The sequence below is a fragment of the Furipterus horrens genome, unplaced genomic scaffold (genome assembly GCF_987537825.1).
Source record: "Furipterus horrens unplaced genomic scaffold, mFurHor1.1.pri manual_scaffold_8, whole genome shotgun sequence".
Taxonomy (NCBI): domain Eukaryota; kingdom Metazoa; phylum Chordata; class Mammalia; order Chiroptera; family Furipteridae; genus Furipterus; species Furipterus horrens.
The window spans coordinates 88,061,628-88,088,542 of NW_028327178.1; the positions used below are offsets into that span (position 1 = coordinate 88,061,628).

At 50.3% G+C, this 26,915-nt stretch overlaps 1 protein-coding gene across 1 annotated transcript in view; it reads right to left on the reverse strand.

Moving 5' to 3' along the window:
• Positions 1 to 7,454: 7,454 nt before the first annotated feature.
• Positions 7,455 to 26,915, reverse strand: part of STK35 (serine/threonine kinase 35) — a 39,490-nt gene continuing 20,029 nt past the window's right edge. Inside the window, exon 4 of the mRNA XM_090286146.1 lies at positions 7,455 to 9,069. The gene's annotated coding sequence lies outside the window, so the exon portion shown is untranslated. The remainder of the gene's footprint in view (positions 9,070 to 26,915) is intronic.

A 26,915-nucleotide genomic window follows, 5' to 3' on the forward strand; every position in this document is an offset into this window, starting at 1 on the left:
CCCTAGTGCACTGTTGGTGGGAATGCAGACTGGTGTACCACTGTGGAAAACAGTATGGAATTTCCTCAGAAAATTAAAAGTGGATCTGCCTTATGACCCAACGATTCCATTCTGGAAGTTTATCTCAAGAAGCTTGAAACACTAATTTAAAAAAAATATGTGCATTGATATGTTCATTGCAGTGTTATTTACAAGCTGTGGAAGCAGCCCAAGTGCCCATCAGTAGATAAATGGATAAAAAATGCTGTGGTACTTTTATACAATGGACAATTACTCAGACATTAAAAAGAAGGAAATCTTAACCGTTTGCAACAGTATGGATAGACTGAGAAAGTATTATGCTTGGTAAAAAAAAGTCAGAGAAAGACAAGTACCATATTATTTCACTGATATGGGAATCTAAAGAATAAAATAAACAAAACTGAAACAGACTCAGACACAGCGAGCAAATTGGTGGTTGCTAGAGGGGGTTTGGGGACTGAGTGAAAGAGGGGAAGGAACTAAGAAGCACAAATCAGACCCTGGCTGCTGTGGCTCAGAGGATTGAGCGTTGGCCTGTGAGCCAAGTGTTGTTGGTTCGATTCCCAGTTAGGGCACATGACTAGGTTGCACGTCAGGTCCCCAGTTGGGGGTGCGTGAGAGGCAAACACACAGTGATGTTTCTCTCCCTCTCCTTTCCCCTCTCTCTAAAAATAATAAAATAAACCAAAAAAATAAATTATTAAAAAAAAACTTATAAAGTAAGGAAAACCAATAGGGCACTTTAAAATAAAAAGAAGCACAAATTGGTACACACAATAGTCATGGGGATATAAGTAAAGCATAGGAAATACAGTCAATAATATTGGGATAACTATGTATAGTACCAGTTTGGGAACTGGAAATAATGAGGGGAACACTATGTAGACTATATGATTGTCTAACCACTGAGCTGTACACCTGAAACCAATACAAAATAAAATTAGAAGGAAAATAAAGCATGCTAAAGAGATAGCAATGGTGATGAGCTATTTCTTTAAATAAGGGTGCCAGGTGTTTGAGCGGACACCTATATGAAGCAATGAAGTAAGGCATTCCAGGCAGAGGAAACAGTCAGTGCAAAGGCCCTGAGGTGGAAAAGTCTCGTGTGTGCATAAAGGACAGCAAGGCCAAGATGGCTAGAGGGTAGAGCCTAAGGAGTAAGCAGGAGGAAGGTGGGGAATGGGGGCCTTACCAAGGGGAGGGTCCAGGTAATGTCCTAAGTGTAGTGGAAATCTATAGAGGGTTTTGCACCATGACCTGTTCTGATTGGGGCTGAATCGGGGGTGCGGGTCTCAATGCCACAGCCAAAGACCTCCTGGGAGGCAGGGAGACACTGCTCCTCTCCAAGTGGAAAGGTCAGCAGAGGACGAGGGTGCCTAGCTCATGGCCGTCTGCCAGGGCACTGCAGGTTGAAGGGCTGCAGCACAGCCTGGAGGGGGCCAGTGCCCCAGTCAGGCGGCAGGCTGGACTGAGTGTGGATCTCAGGACTCACTCCTCTGGAAGTCTGCTACACCCTCACTCCACAGTCCCTGGAGATTCCCTCTCTCAGGCCCAGCAAGCCATGATGATGTACCTTTTCTGAGTCCTTCCCCCTCTGGACCTGCGGCTCCTGCCAGTAGGGTCTGTCTGGCCCATGAGCACTGGGACTGGCTGGGAGTGTGGATTTAACAACCCACAGAGCCAAAGGCTGGAGTCAGATGGGCAGATGGCAGCAGGTCAGGAGGGCAAGGTGAGTGAGGAAAGGCCTGGATGTCTAACTTCTCCTTCTAGTGGAATGGACACCGGCCTACTCCAGGCATGCTGGACCCTTCCTCTCCAGGGTCTGGGTGACAGACCTCTCATCTGTGTAGACAGTCTGGCACTTAACAGACCCTGTTACAGCGATGTGTCCCTAGTTCTTCATCACCCATGCCCCAAACCAACACAGAGCTCTGCAAAGCCCTTTCATTTCTGAACCCTGTCCTAATTAACTCCCTGGTGCCCAGGACACAGAGGGAAATGCTCCCTGGAGTGTCCTCCATGTATTTTGCATGAAAATATTTATAGTCCTACCAACCATCCTATGATGTGGATATTTACTACTTTGCAGAAGAGAAAATGAAGTCAGAAAGGTGATCTACCTGCCTTGAGGTCAGAGCCAGTAAATAGCAGAGCCAGTCTGTGTTCTCTGAGCTCTGCTAGGCACCCAATACTTGCTGGTTCAGTGACTGAATCAAGCATCTAAAGCACCAATTTGTTATTCTCCCCCCATCCCTTTTTTATACAATTCTTTTTTAAAAAAATTTATTTTGAAAGAAAACACGATTTGCTATGCCACTCATTTATGCATTCATTGGTTGATTCTTGTACGTGCCCTGACTGAAGGTCAAACCCTTGCCATATTGGGATGATGCCGTAACCAACTGAGATACGCAGCCAGGGCATGGTTCTCCCATTATCTGCTATTAATAGTGTAATGATGTAGACACCTGTAACAGCCACCAGAATGGCTATAAAAAATAAAAAAAAATAAAAATAAAAGAGTAACATGTGTTGACAGGGATATGGAGAAAGTGGAACTCTCACACATTCCTGGTGGAAATAGAAAATGGTGCACTCTTTGGAAAACAATTGGGCTGTTCCTCAAAAAACTTACAGTTGCCATATGACCCAGCAATTCTACTGCTAGATATATATGTGTCCAAGGGTACTGAAAACATAGGTCTAACCTGAAACTAATGCAAAAATAATGTTAAACGTGAACTGTAATGGAAAAATAAAAAATAAAAATAAGTATGTGAAAACTTGTATATAAATGTTCACAGCATTATTCATAAAAGCCAAAAAATGGGAAAAAATCCAGATGTCCATCAACTGACAAATGGATAAATAACACGTGAGCTATAAAAAGGAGCGAAGCTCCAATTGTGCTGTGACGTGGATGAGCCTTGAGGACATTGTCAAGTGAGAGTAGCCAGACATAAAAGGCCACGTACTGAATGATCCCATTTATACGGAATGTCCAGAATGGGCAAATCCAGAGACAAAGGGCAGATCAGTGGTTGCCAGGAGCTGCGAGTGCATACATATTTGGGAGGGGATGAGAGGTTAATGCTAATGAGTACGAGTTTCTTTTTGAAGTGATAAAATGGTCTGGAATTAGGTGCTGGTTGATGATTGCACAACTCTGAATAAACTAAACACCCCTAGCATAAACACTTCAAAAGCGTGAACTCTCTCAACAAAGTTGTTAAAACAACAAACTGTGGGCTGTACCCCTCCACGCTCCAGGCTGCAGCGCAGGCCAAGCACAGAAGTAGCCTTTACAGGACTTCACCTCCAGCAGGCCCGGGACACGGGAGCCTGGGCCTGGAGTGCAGCTTGTTCGCTCTGATTAGGTAGGAAGCCCATCTTATCTTTTTCTCTAACACACGTTCCAGTCCTGACCGTCTGTGCCCCTGCAGTTCTGATTCCTGGGTTTACCAGGTCCCTTGAAAACAGGCCCAGGTGGTGGGTCCCATGTCGAACATCAGTTCTTACTACCGCAGCCTGATGCTTCTTCCCAAGGCTGTGGGACGCTGGGAGGCAGGGCTCAGTGTTCAGCAGACCAGGGGAATCCCAAACCTGTTTGGGAAAAGGAAACTATAGAATCATTCATTGAGAGCCTACTAAGTGCTGGGCCCAATGAGGTTCTTATGCAACCTCTGAAGGTTGCCGTCACCTCCATTTTGCAGTGAGACTGAATCACCTGCTCAGTGGCAAGTGGCGAAGACCCCGTTCTTTCAGAGCACTAAGCACTCATTCACCCAGTCATCTGGATTCTCTGGGCTCACACCACACCCACCACACAGGCGGGTGGAGGTATTGGAAGTGCCTGGCTTTTAATGGGTGCCCGTCCTCATTCTTCAGAGAATGTGGCTTCTGTTTGCCAGGCAGAGATGAGCTGTGTGCACTTCCTTCCAACCGCAGACCCCGTATGGCCTCGCTTGATTAGAGCCCTCTGCTCCCCGGGCCTGGTGCTTACGTCCCAGCCCAGAGTTGCTCTGCCCTGGCCCAGCTCCTCTGGGAGCTTGACTCCTCACTGCTACAGTTTGGAGACCCTTCTTATCTCTACATTACACACCCAAGGGCAGACCTTGCAAAAGCATGGTGCGAGGGTTGGATGGGCCTTTGAGGGGCCTGGAGGAGGGCCCACCAGGCTGGCTGAGGCTCTGGACCCCTGCGAAGGGTGGTGTGGATTCCTGCTCCCCCGAGGGGGGTGGGAAGACCAGTTAAGCACTCCAGGTGGTTTCCTCATCAAGGACCCGAGGTCTTTTTCTCTCATGTTGCTCGCCCACTGGGACCGGGGACAGGAGAGAAGTCGCACGTGTTGGCTGCTCCTCCTTCACAAACAGGTGGCGATAAAACCACAGACACTCGTTTTCACATAACATATGGCTCTTTGACCCCGTCAAATAACTTTATTCACACAAACATCCCTTAATTTACAAAGCCTCAGTCATTCATACACATTAGGGGGATCCACAGTGTTCAAAGAACTTAAATATAATGTATCATACCAACCCAAGTAAACCAAGTACAAAAAATATTCATATAAAGTTGTTCACACGTAGGTCCTAGATTACCAGCTTCTGTGCAAAAAAAGAAAGTAAAGGAAGATAGACTCGTTAACTAGTATCTGAAATGAACTTTGTGCCTGGGTTAAAACTCCCCTCACATGGAGATGGCCCCACACAAGTTATATCATGGCAACATACTCCCTGGCTCTGATGGCAAGAGGCCCCTGGAGCACAGAGATCTTTTAAACGTCCCTAAATAAACTCCCTTCCTCCTGTTACCCCCTGCAGCCCACGACAGGGGCTCAACTCCTGATGATGGCTGTGGATGCTTACATTAGTCAACCCTCCTGTCACATCTGCTGGTCCCCTCCAAGCTTAGGGGCAGGACCAGGGACGGGCCTGGGTTGTGCTGAAGGCTGGGCCTCAGCTCCAAGCCCGGCTGTTTGAAGCCCCAAAGAGTTCGAGCTTGGCTGCTGTCCGGTTGCCAGTTCCCAGGAGACTCCAGCAGCTGTCTGTCTGGGGGCCACCAGACAGATCTAGGAAGGGTAAAGGAGTCATGTGGGGCAATGACCCAAAAGCCACACTTAAGTCTGAGCTCCCGGTGCCCCTGACGTGTGTGTGAGGGCGGCAGCAGGATTGAGGGTGGGAGATGCACACGGAGGGTGGGGCTGGAGGCCCAGTGACAGGGGACATGGCGAGGACAGTCAAGACTCCTGTTTCCCCAAGCTTCCAGAAGGTGCCTCGATGTCGAAACCCAGACACCTGTCCGTTTTCTAAGAAGGCAAACAGCCAACAGCACAGAGGAGTCCCACAACGTCAGCTCTTTTCCTTTTCTTAGGAACAGACTTAAGCAAAAAAATATAATCTTATTGCTCCAAACACTGGTTCTCTAGGAGGCAACTGATATGTTAAGGAGCTTAGAACCTCAGAGGAGAGGAATGAGAGGTGGGGAATGTCCAGGGGCCAGACCGCTGTGAGCGAGGTGGCGAGTGGTCTTAGCACCACAGGGTCGGGGAGCGGAGGGAGTGCAGGCAGTGCGCCCCGCCACCTCTGCCTGCATCCATGCCGGGGCCACCACTGGCAGAGCCATAAAGGAGGCCAGGCCCCGTCTGCCCCAAGTCAGTCTCCACCTAGTGTTGGGCACGATTCTCCTCTGGCTGTAAACAGGGTGATTTCTCAAGTAAACATTATACACTCCCCCAGAAAGGCAGCCGTGAAGGACAAGCCACACCAGGGCAGGAGGAAAGAATTCCCACCCTCCTGTCCCAATGCCTCTGGGATGAGATGAGGCCGAGGCCTGCGATCTTTGTCCTCAGTGCCCAGGAGGGAGTCAGGTGGAACCCGCCTTGAGTGAACACTGTGGCATCCTCCTGGCTAGAGGTAAGAGGCAGGGACCTGCTAGGTCGTAAGAGGCAGCGTGCACCTGTCGGAAGCAGTTTCTCCACCCTCTGCTAAAGCTTCTAGAGTGTACCCTGGTGGCGGGCAGGGAGAGGTGGACCTGGCTGCAGCCCTCAGGGAGGGGTGGGGGTGGGGGGTGACGGGAGTAACCCTTCCCACACGGCATCTGTGAGCTGGAGTGAGAGTTGAAGAGACAGATGGACGGACACAGGTGAGGAGGAGGAGGAGGAAACGAACTCCGCGGGAGCCAGGGCTCTGCAGGGGAAGGCAATGGAGTAAGGCACTATGATCTGTCCTGCTGATCCTCTCACGCAGGGGAAACCGAGCTCAGACCCACAGCGCTGATGCGCAGCCTCTCCCTCCAACAGGCTATCCTTTTCAGACAGAAAGAGAAGAGAATGACTGCTATTTTAAGGTCTAGAAGCTTCTAGAACTTGTACAAGCTTAACAGAGTTGGTGGCACTGAGATGAAGCACCACAGAGCTTCTGCCAGGCCTGAGACCTGGGTGGAGAGGGTGAAAAGGCAGGAAGAGGCAAGGAAGGCGACCACAGCAGGGACAGGGGGCAAGTGGCTGAGAAAGATGACAGGAGCCACTCGCGCCTAACTGCAGGCTGGTCCACTGACTGGGCAGAGCCAGCACTTAACTTAGAGCGGACTCCCACCTCGCTGCCTGGGGGCTTCCGGTCCACGGAGTGGAGAGCAGGAGGGAGGAGAGGGAGACAGGCACTTGGGGCTCACGAGCTGGCCCTCGGGAGCTAGGGAAGGAGGGGCTGCAGGTCCTACAAGGTTAGGGGTGTGCGGAAAAAGGCTACTCCCAGGCTGCCCGCCTCGCCCAAAAGGCATGGGCATCCTGTGACCCACAGGGCCACTCAGGTACCAGGAAAAATAACCGAGGGGGAGCACTGCAGCTCCCAGACCTCATCCAGACAGAGCTGAGAAACCTGGGGAGGGAAGAAGAAAAAAAGAGAAGCAAACAGTAAATAACTTGTTAGGCTTGAGCCCTCACTAGGGACCTCAGAGCATGAGCCACAGCCGGGGGAAGTTGGGGGTGCCGAGTTTGGGGACTGCTTTTCCCACTTGCTCACGTACAGAGTGACAGCTGGCCCAAGGGAAGGCAGGGTGGTGGGGCAGAGGAGTGTCCATTGCAATTAGGGGATGCTGCGTGCCCAGCCTCCCAGCTGTAGCTCAGAGTGCACATAGGAGGTCTCCTGAGAAGTCAGAAGAAGGGCCAAGGGACAGATGATCACGAAGGATTTCAGCCAGGGAAGGGCAGGGCCTGGTTACCACCTGCAGCCCTGCCGGGTCCTGCTAACCACAGCCAACTGTGTGCCTGGGAGAAAGCAGCCTTGGTATCTGAGGGGCTTGAAAAAAGGCTGAAAGAATGTGAGCAAATGTATTGCCAAGTGTGAGCTGACGTTGTGCTAGCCGCTCGCAAACCCCCAGAGCCACAGCACCAGGACTGCTGCTGGGGGGGGGGGGGGGCGGTAGGGGGGGAGGAAGAGTCCCCCAATCTTGGTCACACACAAACTTAGATGTCCTCCAGCTATCTCCCCTGCTGATCCTACGCAGGGTTAGAGAAAACAAAAACCAAAAGTAAACATAAAAGAATTCCTCCCCTCTCCCCAAAGAGCCTTTCCTGGAGTCGCCAGAGTAGTGTGTCCAGGGGAGGGGAACAGCGCAGGAAGGGTTCCCGTTTTGCACAGGGGAGAGAATGTGGGGTTCAGATGCCTGTGAAGAGGGGGCTGCGAGGGTGTCGCTGGAGAGCGGAAGCTAAGCTACACGGGCAGACACTGCTGGTGGGTCCAAGGGCTCACAGCTGGGGAAGCTCTAAGGTGGCAAACCCACAATCGGGCACCTAAGGGCTACCGGGGTCTGTCCAGTCACCTCCCTCCTCTTGGCAGTTCCATCCTTTTCCCATCAGACCCATTTACACCGAAAACGAGCACCTAACAGTATGTCCCTGGGGTGAGGGAGACCGCGCCTGGCACTGTCACCGTAAGTGATACCATGAAACTCGGCACAGAGGGCACACCCTTCCCTGCAGTGACAGCCAGTCTAGGCCACCCCGTTCTTATGGCAATGGTCACAATGGAATCTCAGGGGCTTAGGCAGCCTCTGTGACAACCTGGATGTTTGGTGGGCACATGTGGGAAGATAATGCAGGAGCCAGTAGGTGATAGGTCAAGCTCACAGGTGCCTGCTAAGACCCGGCAGTGTCCCGGGCAGAGGTTTGGCACGGCAGTTTTTTCCTGGGGATCTTCTTGGAGAAAGATCACTAACAGAACGGCAGGCTCATAGAGGTGGGTGCACTGACCACTCAACTACCAGGAAGGGGGAGATGGTCACCTTCTGTCCCATTCCCCTCCACCCCTGCTCCCCCCTCAAAGATCTAGGTTCTAATGGGCAGTAGAGGGGATAGATTCCCACCACTGATAAGTCCTGGCATGGCCTGGGGTTTCCAACAGTTTAAAGAGAACATGCCCAAAGTTTAGAGCTGCTTTCTTGAGTTCTCTTGGCCAAACCCTGGTGTCTTCTTCAAGGTGGTTCTTTATCCAAGGCCCAGAGGCTGGCCAGGAACAGCCCACCAGAGTCCAGAAGTTCTGCCTCTGGTGGAAAGGTGGCCCAGAGGCTCCATCTGTCTTCATGCCCCCATTCCAGGAGAAATCCCTACATCCCCATGGAGAGGCAGGCCTTCTCTGGGGAAGGGCGGTGTTATAAGCAGAACTGAGAAACAGGTCAAAGAAAGACAGGGAAAATAAAGGACAAAAACAAAATAGCTCCCTAACACCTTAAAAAATTAAAAATGAAATTTATACATATGTTTTGTCCACATTAAATTTCTTTAAAGAAATTGGTGTCTGTCCACAACACAGCTTCTGCTCTTTTGAAGTCTTAAATTGTTTAAATTAAAAAAGTAATAAAAAAGAGAAAGACAAAAAAATAAAACAACAAAAAAGTTAAGCTAAACTGAAGAAGGACGAAAACCCAAACAAAAGCTTCACATTGCTGGAGATCCAGCTGTCGGGAGATTGCCAACGGCCAAGCCACTGCCTGTACCCTCCGCCGTCCTCTGTGAGAGACGTGATGAGACTGTGGGTCCCGAGGATCAACCTGGAAGACAGAAAGCAGGGAGTGGGTAGACACTGGGTCAGCGGGCTTGGGGTCCCTCCAAGCTCCAGCTCTCCTACTAGCTGCCAGCTCCCAACCCAGGTGAACTCGGAGCTGTGATGTGCTGGGAGCCGGGACAGAAGGTTTCTAAATACATTATCTGAAATAAATTTAGCTTCACTATTACCACCTTGCTGTAGATACACACACACTTACTATTCACATAAGGAAACTGAGGTGCAGGTTAAGTAACACACCCAAGGGCATATGGACCGAGGGCCAGACCCTGGCTGGAAGCCCAGCCATACAATTCTGATCATGAATCCTATGCCTCTCTAATGGCTTCCTGCACCTATTAAAAAAAAAAAAAAAATGCCACCAGACCCTAGCTGCCTGTCCCCTCAGGCCTTGGAAGCCCTGATTCCCCTTGGATTTCCTTCCCCACCCGAACTGTGCTGCCCTGAAACTTCAACTCTCTTGAGTTTACTTATCCCATTTTAAGAGACAAGAAAAGTGAGGCTCAGGCCTCTGAGAACCTGTACTAAGTAGGTAGCCAAGGTTCCTCTGTCTTAGGAGAGGCCAGAATCCCACCGCCAGGGGCAGTGCGAGGGGGGGTCCCTCACTGTAGGGGTTAGGAACAAAGCTCTGAAACCAGAACCTGTGGCTGAGTCTACAGACTCTGCCACTGGACTGTGGACAAATTTAAGTCCTCTGTTTCTTGGTCTGGTCACCTGTACTTAAACCACAGGTGATTATGAGGACCAAATGAACCAGTCCATGTAAAACTTACAACAGTGCCTAGCTCTGTTGTTATTGGCTATTATCTGGGGATCAATCGCCTTGGTGGTGGGCCTCAGGGACCAAGACAAACCACCTGCAGAGGGTAGCCCTGGGCTGGCTCTCACCCCAGCCCAGCTTTCCTAGTTTGAGCCTGATCAGAGCTAAGGGGAGCCCTATCCTAGGCAGGGCGGCATCCAGGGCAGCAACGCTACATCCGAGCGTCACGCAAGTCTTCTAAATCAGAGCTTCAAAGTGCCCGCTCTCCCCCTGATGACAGAATCAGACAAGTCTTTCACCGTGTGCCTGACACCCCCCCCGTTGGCTCCCATGATCAGTAAGCTCCTGGCAGTGTGCAGGCTGTGCCCTCCCAGCCCAGCACCTCCCCCGCCGTTACTTGCCGCCGTCGTCCTCAGGTCCTGGCTAGTCTTTGTGAGAGGCAGTGGGAACAGTGAGATGGAACGGTTTACATCCCATCAGCCTCAGTTGCCTCCTCTGAGAAATGGCGGGGCTCTGTTTTGAAGTTTGAGGGGAGTAACTAAAAAGTAGCTGACCCAGAGCAGGGACTGATGCACTCGATGAGCCCGTCCTCTCCCAGCCACCAGTCCCCACCAGAAATGACGAACGCTATTAGATTTAAACAGGCCTTGGTCCTCAGCCACTTAGCAGCCAACACTGCGACACCGCGTGCAGCCAGGTGGGGAGCGCCACAAGGAGGGCACACCCCTCACTGGAGGAGTGCGGCAAAGCCTTTTGGAGAGCAATCTGCCAATGTGTTTTCAGAGCTTCTGACGTGGTTAGAAAATGTAGCTTAACTGATCATCCTAAACGTGAAAAGGACTATGAATAAAGATGTTCACTGAAGTATATTTAAATTACGAGGCAACAACCCACAAATCCAAAAATAAGAGATTTAAGCAAATGATCCATCCACTCATTGATATTTACATAGGAAATGAGAAGGCTGTATAGCATTCTGAACAACATTATGGCAGAAACACTCCACTGGGTTAAGTGGGAAAAAGTAGGCTAGACAGTTCTGTGGCATACAGCGTGACCAAAACTATGTAAAACGCAAAACCTCCAAGTACAGGAAAATTGGGCAAAAAATGCACCACAACGTTGTACTTGTCACAAGCGTGTTTTCTTTGCCCTCCATTTTTCCTCTGTATTTTTAGTATTGAGTGCATATCGCATTATCACGCTCGACTCGGTAATGGAAAAAATAGCGTACTGCAATCAACAAGGCAGGCTGGCAGCTGCCACAGAAGGTCCACAGAGCAGCGAGCTGTCCGGGAAAGCAGACCCAGGGCTTTTCTGGGCTCTTGCACATACAGTGGACCCAGAGAATTTCCCACACCCGTCAGCACCCTGAGAGGTGAGTCTGCGACTCCTTCCTCTGTCGCACAGGTGAGATGACTCAGTGTCTGTGTGTGAAGTCAAGTAAGGATGAATGATAAAGGCACCGGAAAGGTATTTGATCTGGAAAGAAAATACTGGATTTCTCAGGCCCAACCTGCTCTTCTGCTGCTTCTACCTGTCTGCCTGAAGTCTTTTCAACAAAAATCCAGTGGTGGGCCTTGTACCTCAGTCTTTGAGTTGTAAAAATGGAATCATCCCGTGCATGTCCCGCAATGACCCAGCGGCCTCCTCACGTCCAGCTTTATTCAGCATGCCTACTGCCTTCACTCTGAGCCTTCAGCAGACAAAGCGGAGCACCCAGAAGATGAGGGGAAGGGAGAGCTGTGGGAGGACCTCACCATCTAAGACACCTGAAGTCCTCGTGCAATATGACAAGAAAAGCCCAGTAAATTGTATGGTTGTGTGTGATCTGCTAAGATAACCTCTGGGGACAGTTATGACCCTTTCAACACTGCTTTCCTCTCTCAGCTGGCAGCACCCAAGCTAAGACGACCTCCTCAGAAGGATGATCATCAGCAGGAGGTTGGCCAAGGAGGCAGAGATTCAGAAGCCAGAGTCCGTTTTTACGTAATAAACTGTGGAACAGACCGACAGCATGGCCCTCTGCAAGAGCTCCGGGGACACCAGCCTGTAATGACCGCTGTAATCACAGGGCCCTTGCCAGAAGCCAAGGCTAACATTTCCCACAGGCCCTCCCCCCGCCTCCAGCTCTGGCACTGGCTCCAGCCCTCCTGGTAGGTCTGTTGGCTTTGCCCTGTGGGTAGGGACAGGGAAAGGAGAAGGTACTCTTCTGTGGAGCGGACCTGGACTTCGAGTCTCTCTCCCGACCCATTAGAGAAGGTACGGTCTTCCAGGGAGCCAATGGCAGAAACTTCCCTGGAAGACGGAGGGCCCTTCCTACCGCCATGAACAGAATGCTCGGATCGACGCAGCAGCAGGCACTTAGTGGAACTGTGAATGATGCAGGTCCTGGCATTTCATCCCACAAAAGCCACGCCTCAGGTCCCTGACTACCCAGGCTGGGCTTCACTGCTTGCTCACCAACTTCAACCATCCAGGACTTGCCTTGTCCCTTTCAGTGGAACCCTCACTTCTAATCAGAGCACTTCCTGGAGGACAAAGCCACACCCACTGAGCAAAACTGATGGTGTGATAAACCTAGAGATGACATCAGTAGCACATTCCATCTTTCACTTTCCTCATCACTGCATCTTATCAGAATGAATTTGCCCATTTTAAGAAGAAGCAGACCCAGAGAGATGGAGCAGGCTGGCCTACATCACAGAGCTGTTGGGTAGCAGAACCAGCACCTAATCCAAACTTTTGCAGCCCCTTTACTGCCCAAAGCCTTCCCTCTGTGACAGTCGTCACTTGGTGGCTTTTAGGCCGGTTCAGCCAGCGGTTATAACAGCCTGCATCTGAGGTGGTCTCAAGAGGGAAAGGGGTCGGCCACCCAGGAAGGTGTGTTGGCACACTCCGCCCTTTCTTATTTCAGCTCTTGGACAAGTCCCCTCAGCACACTTGACCTCCTTATTTCTCTGTAATTATTAGCACAACAGCAATCACTTGCTTAGCCTTTCCAACGTGACAGGTATGTTCTATGTAGATAGCACACTTGTGTGTGTGACAACTCAGGCAGGTGACTGTCAACCCTCCTACACTGCTTTCCACTCACTGTGTGCTAAAATGGACCGAGTGTTTCACACCTACCACCTCGCTTCACTCAACAACCCTGTGAGGTAGGAGCTGGGGGCTGTAGGTACTCTGGGTTTAGACACTAAGAAATGAGAGCTCAGAGATCTGCGTGGCTACTAAGTGGTTGAGAAAAGGGTTTGAACCTAGGTCTGTATCAGTCCAAAGCTCCTGCTTTTAACATGTAACTTAATGTAAAATGCCCTCCTACAGAGACAAGAAGAGCTTAATCATTGCTTAAACCCATGTAAGCTGCTCTGGCTGGTGTGGCCCAGTGGATTGAGTGCTGGCCTGTGAACTGAAAGGTTGCTGGTTCAGTTCCTGGTCAGGGCACATGCCGGGTAGTGGGTCAGGCCCCTGGTTGGGGGAGTGAGAGAGGCAACGGATCAATGTTTCTCTCATTGCATCTGTCTCTCCCTCCCTTTCCCTTTCTATAAAAAATAAATGAATAAAGAACAACAACAAAAACCATGTGAGCCTTTCATTTACAAACAGATTGACTCAGAAAAAGGCTCAGGCCCAGGTACCTCTGCACAGGTCTGGTGTCCAGAGCACAAACGGGAATGCAATGCCAACCAGGCAATGAGGAGCCTCCTGGCAAGTGACTCCACCAGCCAAGCACCTCTCTGGTCTGTGAAAGGAGACTGGGGAGCCAAACTGTTTCCGTAAGGCCACTAGCAGTGTGAATACCACAAGCTGGGGAGAAGCTGGGGAGAGCTGCAGTGGGTGCAAGCGATGATGGGGCGGGGGACCGAATGGGCTCACACACCAAAAAGCAAGCCCCTAAAAGGAAGCCACCTGCCCAGTGTGCTCGTAGAAACTCCAACTACGGTACTACTGAGCAGGTGGCCAAGAACTCACCCTTACCTAAGTTCTCCCTGCAGTCCTGTGGTGAAATTATCACTGTAGCTAATGATACATTCGATGTGCTAGGCACCATGCAAGGCTTAATACGCAGTGCCTCCTCTGTCTAAACAAAGGACCATGAAGGAATTCTCTCCATCCTACAGATGAACAAACCGAGGCTCATGTATTTATTTTCAGCATATCATGCTATGGAGGCACAGAGGCAAAGGGTAATCTGTGGGTCACAGAGGGCAGGTCTCCTTATAAATAGGATTAGCTTCAAAATGAGTCATTCTTCACTTGTTTAACACACCAAACAAAGCAGCTGGCTTTTCATCCTCAGTTAGCAACATGCCAGCCCATGGGGAGTTCAGCGGCCCCAGCACTACTGTCAGTCCTGATCTGTCAGAAGGACTAAAGCCAGGCTTCCTGATGCATCATGCCTCTAAGGCTCAGCTAGCCCAAGTGGTCTAGGAACGGGGCAAAAACAGGGACGACTGTGATGTGAGCAGCCCTCGCATAGCACATGGGGGTCCTGGTGTCAGGGTAAGAAAAATGGGGGTAGAGATGACGAATGGGCTGTTTTCCATCTTCAGGTCTACAGAAGGGGCATGGTCTTAGGGCACAGGAAACAAACGCTTATAGGTTATGAAACCATACCCACCAGGAGCTCCATGGCAGCCACACACTCTGGAAGGCCAGGGAGCTTTATGGTTTTTGAACCCTGACCTAGAGACCAAAACCAGGTAGAAACCTAGGAGCAGGTCCCAAATTGGTGCCGAAGGGGAGCACCTTTCAGAGTATGTGTTACAGAATGGCAGAGTTGGTGCTCTGTCAAGGGCATGAGCCTTGGAGTAGGAAGACCTAAAATACGTATCCCAGCTCTACCAATCACCAGCTTTGACCTTTACCAAGTCAAGGCTCTCCAAGTCTGCTTTCTCAACTTGAAATATGGAATGCCCACCGAGCAGGGTGTGTAGGCCTGTATTTATAATAAGACAATGACGCACACAGGAGGCAGCTTTAAATCACACCCAAAAAACCAAAACCAAAACCAAGCCTCACAGTCACCTTTGGCTCAGGCAAAAATTCCAGACAAGACAGCTCAGCCACACGCCAGTCTTCTCTCAAAGTGACAGCCTTTCTGATCTGGGCCTCAGCAACTGCTAATCTGGCTGTGCACCCCACCTGTCCCAGTCCCTAAACCGGTCCGCTCAGGCGGCACTCACCTCCTCCCAGGAAGCAGGCCCAGGGGAGCCAGTTTCCAGTGAGCAGGCACCGAATGACCACAGACATCCCCCCGACTCAGCATGCTGTGGAGGCCACACTTACTACTCCCTAACTACAAGCTTCCTGAAGGGGAGGGACACTGTCCTGCCTGCTGCTCTTAAGGTTTCAGGGTGCCAAGCACAGGAGCTCCAATACGGGGTGATCAATAGAAACTGGGAGCTAGTACACGGAAATAAAAAATTAATTTATGAACTTCACAGAATCATTCCATCAGTATGACAAGATTTTAATATAAAAATGTGGTTATAATGCCCTGGCTGGTGCAGCTCAGTGGACTGAGTGCCGGCCTGTGAGCCAAAGGGTCACTGGTTCGATTCCCAGTCAGGGCACGTGCCTGGGTTGCGGGCCAGGTCCCCAATTGGGGGTGTGTGAGAGGCAACCACACATTGATGTTTCTCTCCCTTTCTCTCTCCCTTCCTCTCTCTCTAAAAATACATAAATAAAATATTTTAAAAATACATGGTTATGAAAATCCCTGCTTTTGCAGAGAGGGCCGGGCTGTTTCCCCAGGATGGAGCAGCGGTGTTATTTTTCTCCCATGCTACGCTGTGCCATGCCCCTCTCTACACCGCAGAGCTGGAAGGGGGACATGAGGCACATGTGGGTGAAGGGTCTTCCTGCCATGACACAGGCACCAGCTAGAGAACCAGGAGGCTCCCCCTCCATTCCAGCTCTCTCCACTACTCCTCCCCTCACTTTCTTTCCACCTGGAGAAGAAGCCTGAAATACTGGTGTGGCTAGTTGGAGCTGGCCTGGCTTCAGAGTAAGTCCCCGAGTCTCGCTCAGTCAGTCAGAGTAAGAGGTTAACGAGAAGGGCAGTCAGGACTGGAAGACATGGGTTTGGCCTCCATGCAGGAGACTTGCCCAGACCTTAAAGACACACCATGGTGGCCTCCTGCCAGGCCCAACCCCCTGTAAAACGGTAAAAATGCTCCACCACTCTCCTTAGCTGACAAGTGGGCAAGAGGCAGCGGTGGAGGCCTGGCTGGGGTGCTGTCAGGTACGGCAGACTCCCCTATTCCGCACTCTGAACACACGAGCGTTGAGATGGGGGCAGCGCAGCCCTAAGAAGAACTGAGCCCCAGTCCTTGGCAGCCAGAGGTCCACCCTTTGCTTAAGAAGCACCCTTCCCATCTTCCATGTCCTCTTCCCCTGCGTAGGTGTCCAGAGTTCTCAAGAAGGTGAACTGTCACCCAGGGTGTGACAGCACAAATACAAGGGCAGCAGCCTGTGGGACACTGAAGTCAAGTGCAGAAAAACGATAAGGGCCCTTGCCTGGTGGTGACAGCAGGGGTGGGAAACCTGGCTTCCGCGCTCACCTAGCTCTCTCTGCTCTTCCTGGGGACATCTTTTCTTCATGTGCCAAGAGAGGCTCAGGACCAGGGCAGGGCTTCTCAATCTGGGGTCCTTCTAACTCCAGGGATGCACAGGTCTGCAACCCACTGGAGGCACATGAAGTACCATAGTGTGTAAGTCCTGTGATTTTTCTGAGAGACTAGCCCCAAACTTCAGATTCTGAGAGGGCCCGTGACACAAGGAATACTGGGAACTGTGAGGATCTGTGTAGGCTCCTGATCAAAGACTCCAGCCAGAAACAGCACAACAGGGCAACGTGGGGCTTCCCAGGACAAAGGTGGTGGTGCCACCTGTGTGGCTCGGGGCAGGTCGTGAGGTGGACCTCAGCTCACTGTGCCGGAGTCCTCCCCGACGGTGGACTGGTGACGGCCCCTCTCCCCGAGACTCCCTGAAAGCAGGTGAAGCCACTAAGAGGAGGCGGGCTCTATGCTGTGTCAGCTGAGCTTGACCCACTTACCACAAATAAGGACACACACTCTTCTAGAAACAACGGCAGGCCCAATGGCCACAGTGGCGGGCTTACTGAGGGCAAGGGAATGAGCAGAGCTTAAAGCCACGCCAACGGATGTCAGCTTTGCCTCCAGTACACCCGAAGGTTCGCTCAGGGCAGTGAATGGTTCTGCACGAACTGTGGCAAGCAGTTTCCGTGGAAGCCCAGACACAAAGACTTGGTCATACCGCGGCAGTGATCATGTGGTCACTGTTGCTGACTTCCTTAATATTGTTTTAAACTTTTCAGTTCCTTAGAGTGTGCTGCCAACATGCTAGTATTTAAAAGTTTGCCAAATGCACAAAAATAAGGATTGCTGGGCAGGACCTAAGATTTTGAAATCTGGAGGGCTCTGGTGACCAGCGATCAGGAGGATACGCCCCTAGTTGTCACACCACTTAAAGACCATTAAAACCTGGTCTTTCTGGCCTCGGGAAGTCACATATGGAAGCCTCTGGGGCACTGGGGATGGCGATTTCCCCGAGCACCTTGTCTGGTAAACAGGTACCAGTTGGGACTCACTCAAAACAAACTAAGGGGGAACGTTTTGTCTCCGGAAACAGCCCTAATAATTAGCAGCGGGCTACAGTGATACCTTAACTAATTCCCTTCCTCAGCTTATTAAGTGTAGGGATGAAGTGAAAACTGCCAACTGCCTCGATTGGCCCCCACAGAGTTGAGGTTCGGCTGCGGCTGCTGTGATCAACTGAGAAGGGGCTCAAGGGAGAGACTGGGCTCCTGAGAGTTTTCCTCGTGGGCCCTTGCCAGGAGGGATGTGTCTAAGGTGCAGCTACTGCTAAAGGGGAGAGGCCACTCATCCGTCTGGGGACTGGACAATTTGTGGCGTTAAAAGGAAAGACTCAAACAAGGTCATGCCCAGAGTGGTCAGGGCAAAAGGACACCATATGGACTTCTGGTTACAGCCCAAAGGCCCCTGTGCCGAGGGGAACTCACTGGGGGCACTCGCTAAGGGGTTTGGAGCTCTCAAGGCAAAGAAGAGCACAGCAAATTATTCTTGAGAACTGAAGTGAAAATGAGGATTAGCCTATGAGGATTTGGCAAAAACAAACAGGATGAGGGCAACACACAGAGCCATCATTACTGAACTCACTTTCTGTATGTAGGGTTGCAGTGGGACCTTTATATTTCTCGTACATTCCATCTTTACCACAGCACACAGTGAGCATCGGTGTTAAATTAGTATTATTTAATGGACAAGGAGCATCATTAATGAAGTTAGGTAACTTGTTCAAAGTCATCCAGCCAGTAACGGTAGAGCAGTGATCTAAAACAAGGGTTACCAGCACTTCAAGTTCGAAAGCAGGTCACTTCCCGTCCTGGCACCAATACGGAAGCACAGGGTTTCCAGCTGCCCTGGTCCGTTGTTGCGCTTCTCCTTTCTGTGCTGGGGAAGGTGCCTGTGCGACCTCACTCCTGCCGAAGACCGGTTCTGTCAGGTGTAGCGTCTCATCTCTCGGGCCCCCCACCAAGGGGCTGAAAGTTCTCCCCTCAACGCAACTGACTCATCTGCCAAAAAAACAGCTTTATACACCGCCCCACCAGGATGAAGTTCACTCGTCTTAAGCTGACTTTGCTCTCCCATGTTAGCCTCTGTGGGAACCAACCCAAAGACCCGCTCTTTCCACAAATTCCCAGGGCCTGCCTCTGCTGTGTCCCTTCATCTGCTCTGCCTTCTTCAGGGCCATCTTAAACCACACGCCCTACACGTTGCCACCATTTCCTTCTTCAACAAGAAGTGCGCACTCCCTTCTGTGACCTCCTGGGAGCGCTGAGACAGTCCTGTGCCGCCACGGGCTTGCTAATGTGACATATCCTCAGATGCTCATGAAAATGACCGTGGCACCAGAGCTCCAGCCATGTCCCCAGTGGGGCAACCCACTTCTTCTCTGGAGTGAGAGCTGGGAGGACACCACACCCAGACACGAGTGAGGATTCAACAAGATAATCAACAGGGGAGAGCACAAAGTCTGGCAAATATCACGAGCTCAGGAACTTCAGGTGAGAGAGGCGTCCGTCCCTCCCTACCCCGCATGCAAGAAAAGACTCCAGGCTGCACAGACTTAGTCCTATCCTGGAACAAAGAGTGAATCCAAGACTACCAGCAAGCTGCAGAAGCTCTCAGTAACCATTTGCTAAACCAGTGCAAGGAAGACGTAGACTCTCCTGGGTTGCAGGGAAGGAGATGTGGTGAGCAGACAGGTGGGGCCAGCCACCACCCTTTGCCTTGGGTATAATTCAAACCAAGTGTGAAAGGATAGCTGAAGGACTAAGCCCCTACTCCACCAGCTGGATGTCAAGTTAAGGCCACAGGGCCACTCCTGGTACTCGCACTTAGAAATTTGAAGGCAACTGAAACCAGAGGTCTGCACTCCCTCCACCCCTTTCCTTGATCTAAAATAAAAAAAGTATTTCCCAATTTATAAATTAAAGTGGCTTTCAAAATCAATTTTATAACCAGCAATTATGGTCCTGATGTTATATAACTATTTAAAAAAACAAGGAGATGCTAGTGCTAGAAAGCTGCCCTTTGGAAGAACAATCAGCCTGTCCACGTGACAGAACATACTGCACAGGCTTCCAGCTCTAAAAATCAGACGTAAACACCAAATAACAAAATGCTACGTTCGTGAGACATAATTATAACATATGCAAATGGAGACAGAGACCTAGAAACACCAGTCGCCTAATGAGAAGCTGATTACAAGGGGAAGGACACAGAAAGATTCATAATCATCAACGAAGGCTGTGAATGCAGCCCTGGGTCTCAGGAGGTTACTCTATGTCTGGGAAGGTACCTTACGTTCAGCCCCAAATTTGGGACTCAATAGCCCTTCAAGAAGACCCAGGTGAGTTTATATTCATATACCCGAAACACTCCTTACAGCCTGTCAAACCCTCCTCCCGTAGTGTCCATGCAAATGGCTTTGCCCAACTGCCCAGCAACTTAAGCCAGAGAACAGAGGTACCCTTGAGTCACCCCTTCCTTAACCTCCCTGACACAGTCCACTTGCGAGCCCTTTAGAAATCTCCAAAATGCACCCTGTGGTAACCTCCCCCTCTGTCTGCTATACCACCCTCCCCGACAGGAAAACTGCAGCTTTAACTGGACTCCCAGCTTCCAGGCTCGCCTCTCCTCAATCCTACTGGCCACAGAGCTGGCGTGATCTTTAAACATGGAAACCGGGTGGCAAAGCTACTGTTCAATGATTTATAATGACCTACAAAGCTTGGCATTATCGGGTTCCTTGTCCCTCTCCTTGGCAGAGGCCTCGTCCTTCAGGTCTTAGTTTCAATGTCATCTCCTCAGAAAGACTTTCTCCAATCATCTTGGGCAGATCCCCATTTTCTATCGCCTTCATCCACACACACCTGAAATGGTGTGTGCAGTTTTCCTGTAAGACGTGAATTGAGATATAAATGATTCAAGGACAGGGACCATGTCTGGTGTTTCACTGATGCACCTAACATAGTGCCTACAACATACGTAATCAATACAAAATTAACAGGCCCCTCTGGAGGGGTGTTGATGAGCCGGGGGGGGGGGGGGGTGGGCGCGGGACGGGCGTGGGGAGGAGATGGGTGGAAAGCACACGAACCTGCACCCATTCTGAGACACCACTTCTAGCTCTGTTATCAGCATGGCCGAACACTGGTATGAAAGGACAGCAGAACTCAGCAGCTGTGGAGTGCCTGCTGCATTCCTAGGCTAGCTTTACGTTCATTTTCCATTGGTGTGGGTGGCCTGTTTGATAAATGAGGAGTCCTGGGCTCAGAGAGATGCCTATGGTTTCAATGGAGTGAGGTCAGGGTTAGCTTCCTCTCATTGTCCACGCCAGACACACAACAGGTGCTCAATACGTGGCTGTGGTTCAAAGCCACGTCTAAGACTCCGCGTGGAGACCTAAGCCCTCTGTAGTGTCCCCTTCCCTATGCCTTGCTGCCTCACAAACTTCCTTTCCCTAAGGGTGATCTTCTGTCCCACCATAGGGGATCACTCAGGGACCTGTTATTAGTGATGGTGCTCACCTAAGAGCAACCCAAGACGCTCACTGTTACTGTGGCTCAGAAGTCCACTGCCCCAGGGCCAGGGAAGTCCATGAGAAGTTTGATTGTTCTCCTTATTTCAGGAGCTGGCGGCCACAGGGCCTCACCTCATCCTCACTAAGGGAGAAACTAGGTAAAAGCCAGGAGTCCCTGGTCCTAGAACCACAACCACTGTGGAACTAACTGTGAATATGCCAGGGTTAAGAGACTAGGGAAGAGGGGGCCAAGAATGGTCCTTTGGGTACTCTGGTTTTCTGAATGAGAAAGCCATGGCCTATAGGAGTGACTTGCTCAAAGTCCCAATGCTAGGTAATTATAGCGGACAGGGCCCGGATTAGAACCTAGTGGGTTCCCAGATCTTGAGCCTAGATTCAAGGTTTTTGAGGGCCAAGGGGTAAGAGGAGAGGCAGTCGGCTGTGTGTTTAATAGCTGATAAGGTGGTGGGTGGTCCTTTACCTTCTCTCCCGGTTTCAGACCAGTGTGCAGCAGCACAGCACCACTGAGGTTGTTGAACACCCCTTCCCAGTTTACAACTCTGAAGGTTTGAGGTGGGGTCGGAAATAGGCATTTTTTTTTAAAGAAGATTTTTAAAATTTATTTTTAGAGAGAAGGGAAGAATAGGAGAAAGAGAGGGAGAGAAACATTGATGTATTAGAGATACCTTCATCGGCTGCCTCAAGCATGTCCCCAGCTGGGGTCCAGGCCCACAACCCAGGTAGGTGCCTGACTGGGAATCAAACTAGTAATGTTTGGGTTTACAGGTCAGCACTCAATCCACTGAGCCACACCAGCCAGGGAAGGGAATAGGCATTTCTAACAAGGTCCCAGGGGGAGCTGCCAGTCTGGGGACCATGCTTTGAGAATCACTGTGCTGAGGTTTGTCATTGGCACTGTGTGTGTGTGTTAAGGGGTAGGAGCTAATGAGAAGAAGTAGAGAGGAATGTGGCAATAGCTTGTCCATACTTTCAAGTTCACAGGATAGAATCTCGATCTATTAAGTAGAACACTGACATCCTCAGTTCCTTCCACTGATAAAATGGAAGCAGTCTTTCTAACCATGGTCAAACTTTATTGCAGATCCTGAAGACTCACATCTGGGTCTGCCTATAGCACCACTATGTTATGTCCAACTCAATAAAATTATAGGAGTTGGTAGGAACCTGGAGTTCTGGGGACAGCTGTTCCACTGCACCAGAGGACTTCTGAAAAACTGGGCTGGAGCAACTTCTCCCCAGAGGCTCTCTCTATTGCACCTGGTCGGTGCCCATGCCGAGATGCTCAGGGCAGGTGAGGGAGGAGGACATCTGGATAGTGTCAGTGGTGACATCTGGATTGCAGTTTAGGGTATTGGCCTGAGAACCCAAGTAATTTTTTTTAAAGGTAAAAGTCACCCAGTTGTTTGTCTGGGGTGTGGTATATTCATACGCATTTCTGCTGCCCCACGCAAACCAAGGGTTCCTTCCAAACATTCATCAAACCCAAGCAGGCAATCTGGTTACTAACAACAAATGAATCTTTACTGTGACTCCCAGCTCTCCTACGTCTGGAACAAGGCTGGGCTGGGCTGGGGTGGAAAGGCACATGCATTCTGCCAAGATCTGACAGCGTTCCACTTTCAGTCCATGCCTTAGATTTGCCCTAGACTGGAGCTTTCTGGGAGGACATGTCTTAGACATGTCTATAAAAACAGAAAGGAAAAAACACAAGGGTGTTGCACATGATATTTCAGGGTTTCCTCTTTACAAAAGGATAGAAGCAAATGTAGAATGAGTCAATTGGCTCACATCATCTGTGACTTTCCCATTGGAACAGATGGTCAATACTAAAATCCAATACGATACACCAAAGGCAACCTGCCTTCCGTTCCTACTAAAGTCCCATGCCTCAGAATTACAAAAAAATCAAGGTCACTATTCAGAAGACTACCTACCCAGGCCCACATCCAGCTCCTCTGTGAAGCCAGGGGAATTAGAAGCATTTCCATCTTCTTCACCATGCCCTGTGGTGTGTCTAGATGGCTCTAATCCATTCCAACTGAGTCTCTAGACATCACTTTCTTTTACAAAGAAACAAAATACAGAATTCTGACCTGTGCACGATGCAGGCTGAGTTATAGCTTTCCCCTGGCACCCCTCACACAAAGTGAAATTCCTTTAAGTTGGGAAATTCATTGCAGTACTTTATGGTATTGATTTATTTTAAACTTGGCTGGCAGTTTTAAGGCCTGCCGTGCCTCTGAATCCTAGAAATGATGCAGGAGGTCTCCATTTCCTCTGATTCCGTAATACCACGGAGGACTCACTAGTGAAAATGGAACGAGGGGCTTGGGAACTTACCTACCCCTGACCGCATTTATCAAGACAGACTCTTGGGGAGTGTCCCCAGGTCCTGGGCCTAGAATGCACCCCAGATTGGGGATTTCCCTACTAGAACAGTAGTACCCTTTCCCCTTGCCAGCTGAGTCCTGTACCCAACAAAGCCTCAGTATGTCAAGGAGAGTTTCTGACAAACCCTGTAATGTGACCTCTTCACTTACCTGGCTGACAAGATGTCCCTAAACCAAAATCCAAGAACCAGCCCACCTCCTCCAGAAAGCTTTCCCTGCATTCTCTCCAGGCTTCCTGTATGTCTCAAAGTCACACCTACTATAACAAAGTGTCCACTGCCCTACAGGGCAATGCTGGGGTCTATGCTGTCAACACCTGCACTGGGCAAGTGTCTGCCACAGCCAGGAGGGCTCTGGCTCACCACACCTGCCCAGACCCCACAATCTTTCAACACAAGGCTATAAGCAGTAACACCAAAGACAGGCACAAATGAGGAAATCCCTTGCTTTAGTCAAGATTCAATAAACAAGCCAGATGTGTGGGGAGAAACCCAGCAACCCTGCTCTTTTGCTTTGAGTCCTCATCCATCTCAAATGCCCAGGCTAAGTTCACTGGGAAAGGACTCTGGCTAGGGCACCAGGGAACAGGGACAACAGGGTGCCTCTGGGTCACATCGGAGTCCTTTCCTTGTACAAAGGCCCTAGACTGTCCTGTCAGCACTCCTCAGTGCCGGTGCTGTCCTGGCTGCCACTACGTGGGGCATGCTCTGGGTCTCCCATTCCCCAATCTTTTGGTAATTCTGATGTCTGCCTGCTTATGTGGCTTCTGCCTACCGCTGCCCGACCCCTGGTTATCCCAGCCATGCCTCCCCTGCCCACGTTTGAGACTGTATCAGGGTGACACCAGAGGAATTCACACACAGGGGACCTCACCTGAAGGAGCGGATGGCGGCCCTGTGCAGGGTGCGCAGATTAGCTGTCAAGACTCTGAATGATGCCCATGGACAGCAATGCCCACTAACACCTAAGGGGGCCACCTCTGGGATGCTGTTTAGAGGGGAACTCAGTCGCCTCAAAATAGAAACCCATCAAACGCTGCTTTTAAAGAGGCTGCAAGAGGCAGAATAGAACTGTGGAATTCCCAGTCAGGTACCTTGTTTCAAATCCCGACTCAAAACCAAAGGAAAGTGATTCTCAGCTTTCCCGTCAGGAGATGATGGCAGATAACAGGACAGTTATACAGATGCTGTATGATGTATGTAAAGTACTTATCCAGTGTTGGAAATCAAAGGGCAGGACCTTTGCCCTGCATAAGTCAGGGGGGCCCGCAAAGCCGGTTTTATAACCAGGCGCTGTTATAGCTGGTAGGAGTTTCTGTGCAACTCTGGGGTAAGAGGAAACAGGAGTTGGAAGGACCTCAACCATCAGGCAGCTTTGCTCACAGATGGATGATTACCAGAGCTATTTTGGTTTGCCCAGAGGGACGCTGTCTGGGCTAGAAGGAGCCAAGGATGCCAGGGAGATGGAGAATGTGAGCAGCAACAGCCCTGGGGCAGGCCTGTCCCCTCGCAGATGCTTTGATGTCCTGCTGGGCTGCAAAGGACAGATTCTCCCTGGGGACAACCAGCCACATTATATAACCTACAGCTCAGCTTCCTCTGGTTGATACAGCAGGAGCAGACAAGAAATGGCAACAGCAGGACAAACGCTGCTCAGGGGAGCTGGCTGACCGTACAGACAGCAGCCTTCCCCACCTGGGGGAATGCCCAGAAAACACCAGGAGACAGACCAGGCCCCAGAGGACGGCTTGTATTCTAGTTCCTAGGGCTGCCAGGTCTCCACAGGGTAGGCTGAGCTTTAGGTTCCTGGGGGACAGAGAGGAAACCCTCTGGATCCTCACTCACAACCCACCCCGCCCACTGCATGCACAGCCCCATGAAGTCTAGTGAGAAAGGGTAAGCCAAGGCCAGGGCTTCCATTTTACATACAGGGGCTCAGAGGCTCAGAGGTTCCAGGTCTGCGTGGATCAAAGCATTTATAATCATTGGCTAAACACCGTCACCCCCACCACCCCCGCCCTCCCAATGATCTCCCTACTTTAAATAAAACCCCATTGCTTAAGGATCTAAGCATCCACCTCAGGGTAAGGCTGGCATTTCGCTCCTTTCACCCTCCCTTTGTTCAAGGCTTCACCAGAGATTAAGTGGGACAAGCCTCTAGGGTGTAAGAATCAAACCCCTAACTTTGGTCCCTTTGGCGGTCACCCCTTCAGTGGTCACTTCTTCTGTGAAGCCTTCCTTGCTTGCTTCCTTCGGGCTACCTACCTGGTTGTTCACCAGCACACTGAGCTTTTTCAGAGAACAAATGACTTCCCAACTGGAAACCTACTCAGTGCCAGGCACCCCCTATCCACTTGACACACCTCAGAACGAGCAGGTGCTAGGAGAGCAGGAAATTCAATCTACCTGGTGCTCAGTATTTGTTGAGTTCAGTCAGAAAAGCATTTGAGTTTTAAAGATGATTCCATGAGGTAACACACCATATTGGGTAAAGCCACCCATGGTTTTATTCCTTATTCTGTGACCTTCGAGAAGTTAGTGAAATAATGGTCATAAAGCACTCAGCCCAGGCATGACCGATAATTATCATCATCTCTGGTCACCTTCAGCACTGTCACCTTCCTTCAGAGCCTAACCCCCTAGCCCTCCACACTCAAGAGGACAGGCTGCAGGTGGGGGCTTCGCACCCGCCCCCTCAGGGAAGGCGGGTCAGTGAGGGAAGGGGACGTGTCCTAGGTGCTCTTGCCTTAGCTGTGGCCCTCCTGGTGGGTGGGCCAGGAAGTCACACTCAACACAGAAGGCACCTTGAGACCCATCCAGTCCTGGGTTCTCAATTTCTCGCCTAACCCCACCCCTCTTTTTAGCTTACCCCCCAGTAACTCTGGTTTGAAGACCTTTCTGTTTAAAACGAACCACATCAGTTGTTACAGAACAGTCATGGGGATGTAAAGTTCAGCACAGGGAAGGAGTATAGTCAATAATACTGTTATAATTAGTATGGTATCAGAGGGGTATGAGATGAGATTTATGGGGATGGTCACTTAGCACGTTATATGTGTCTATTCACTGTGGTGTACACCTGAAACATAATATTGTGTATCAACTGTAATTGAAAAACAAAAAAAGTGATTAGAAACGCTTAAAAAATAAAAAATTTAATAAATCCATAAATAAAATAAACCACACCGGTTAAGCATTTCTTTTCCTTTTTTAGTGTCACTTGTGATTAACTTGATACCTATAATGTGACACAGTTGGGGTATAATTCCAGCCAAGGAAGCCAGTGATCTGATTGGCTTCTGTAGCTCAATGTGAACAAACATGCTATTGCCTGTTAGGTGAGCTAAAAAGTTTGTGACTCAACAGATGACCATTAGGGGCCCAAATGGAGGGTATGGGACCCCCACATAAAAAAACCTCAACTCTTATAAAACAGAAGCAAAATCGAAGCCCAGGTGAAGGGGCCAACCCAGCTCACCCAGCTGTTAGCCCAGGACCCCAGGCCAAGGGTAAATATAACGCTTAT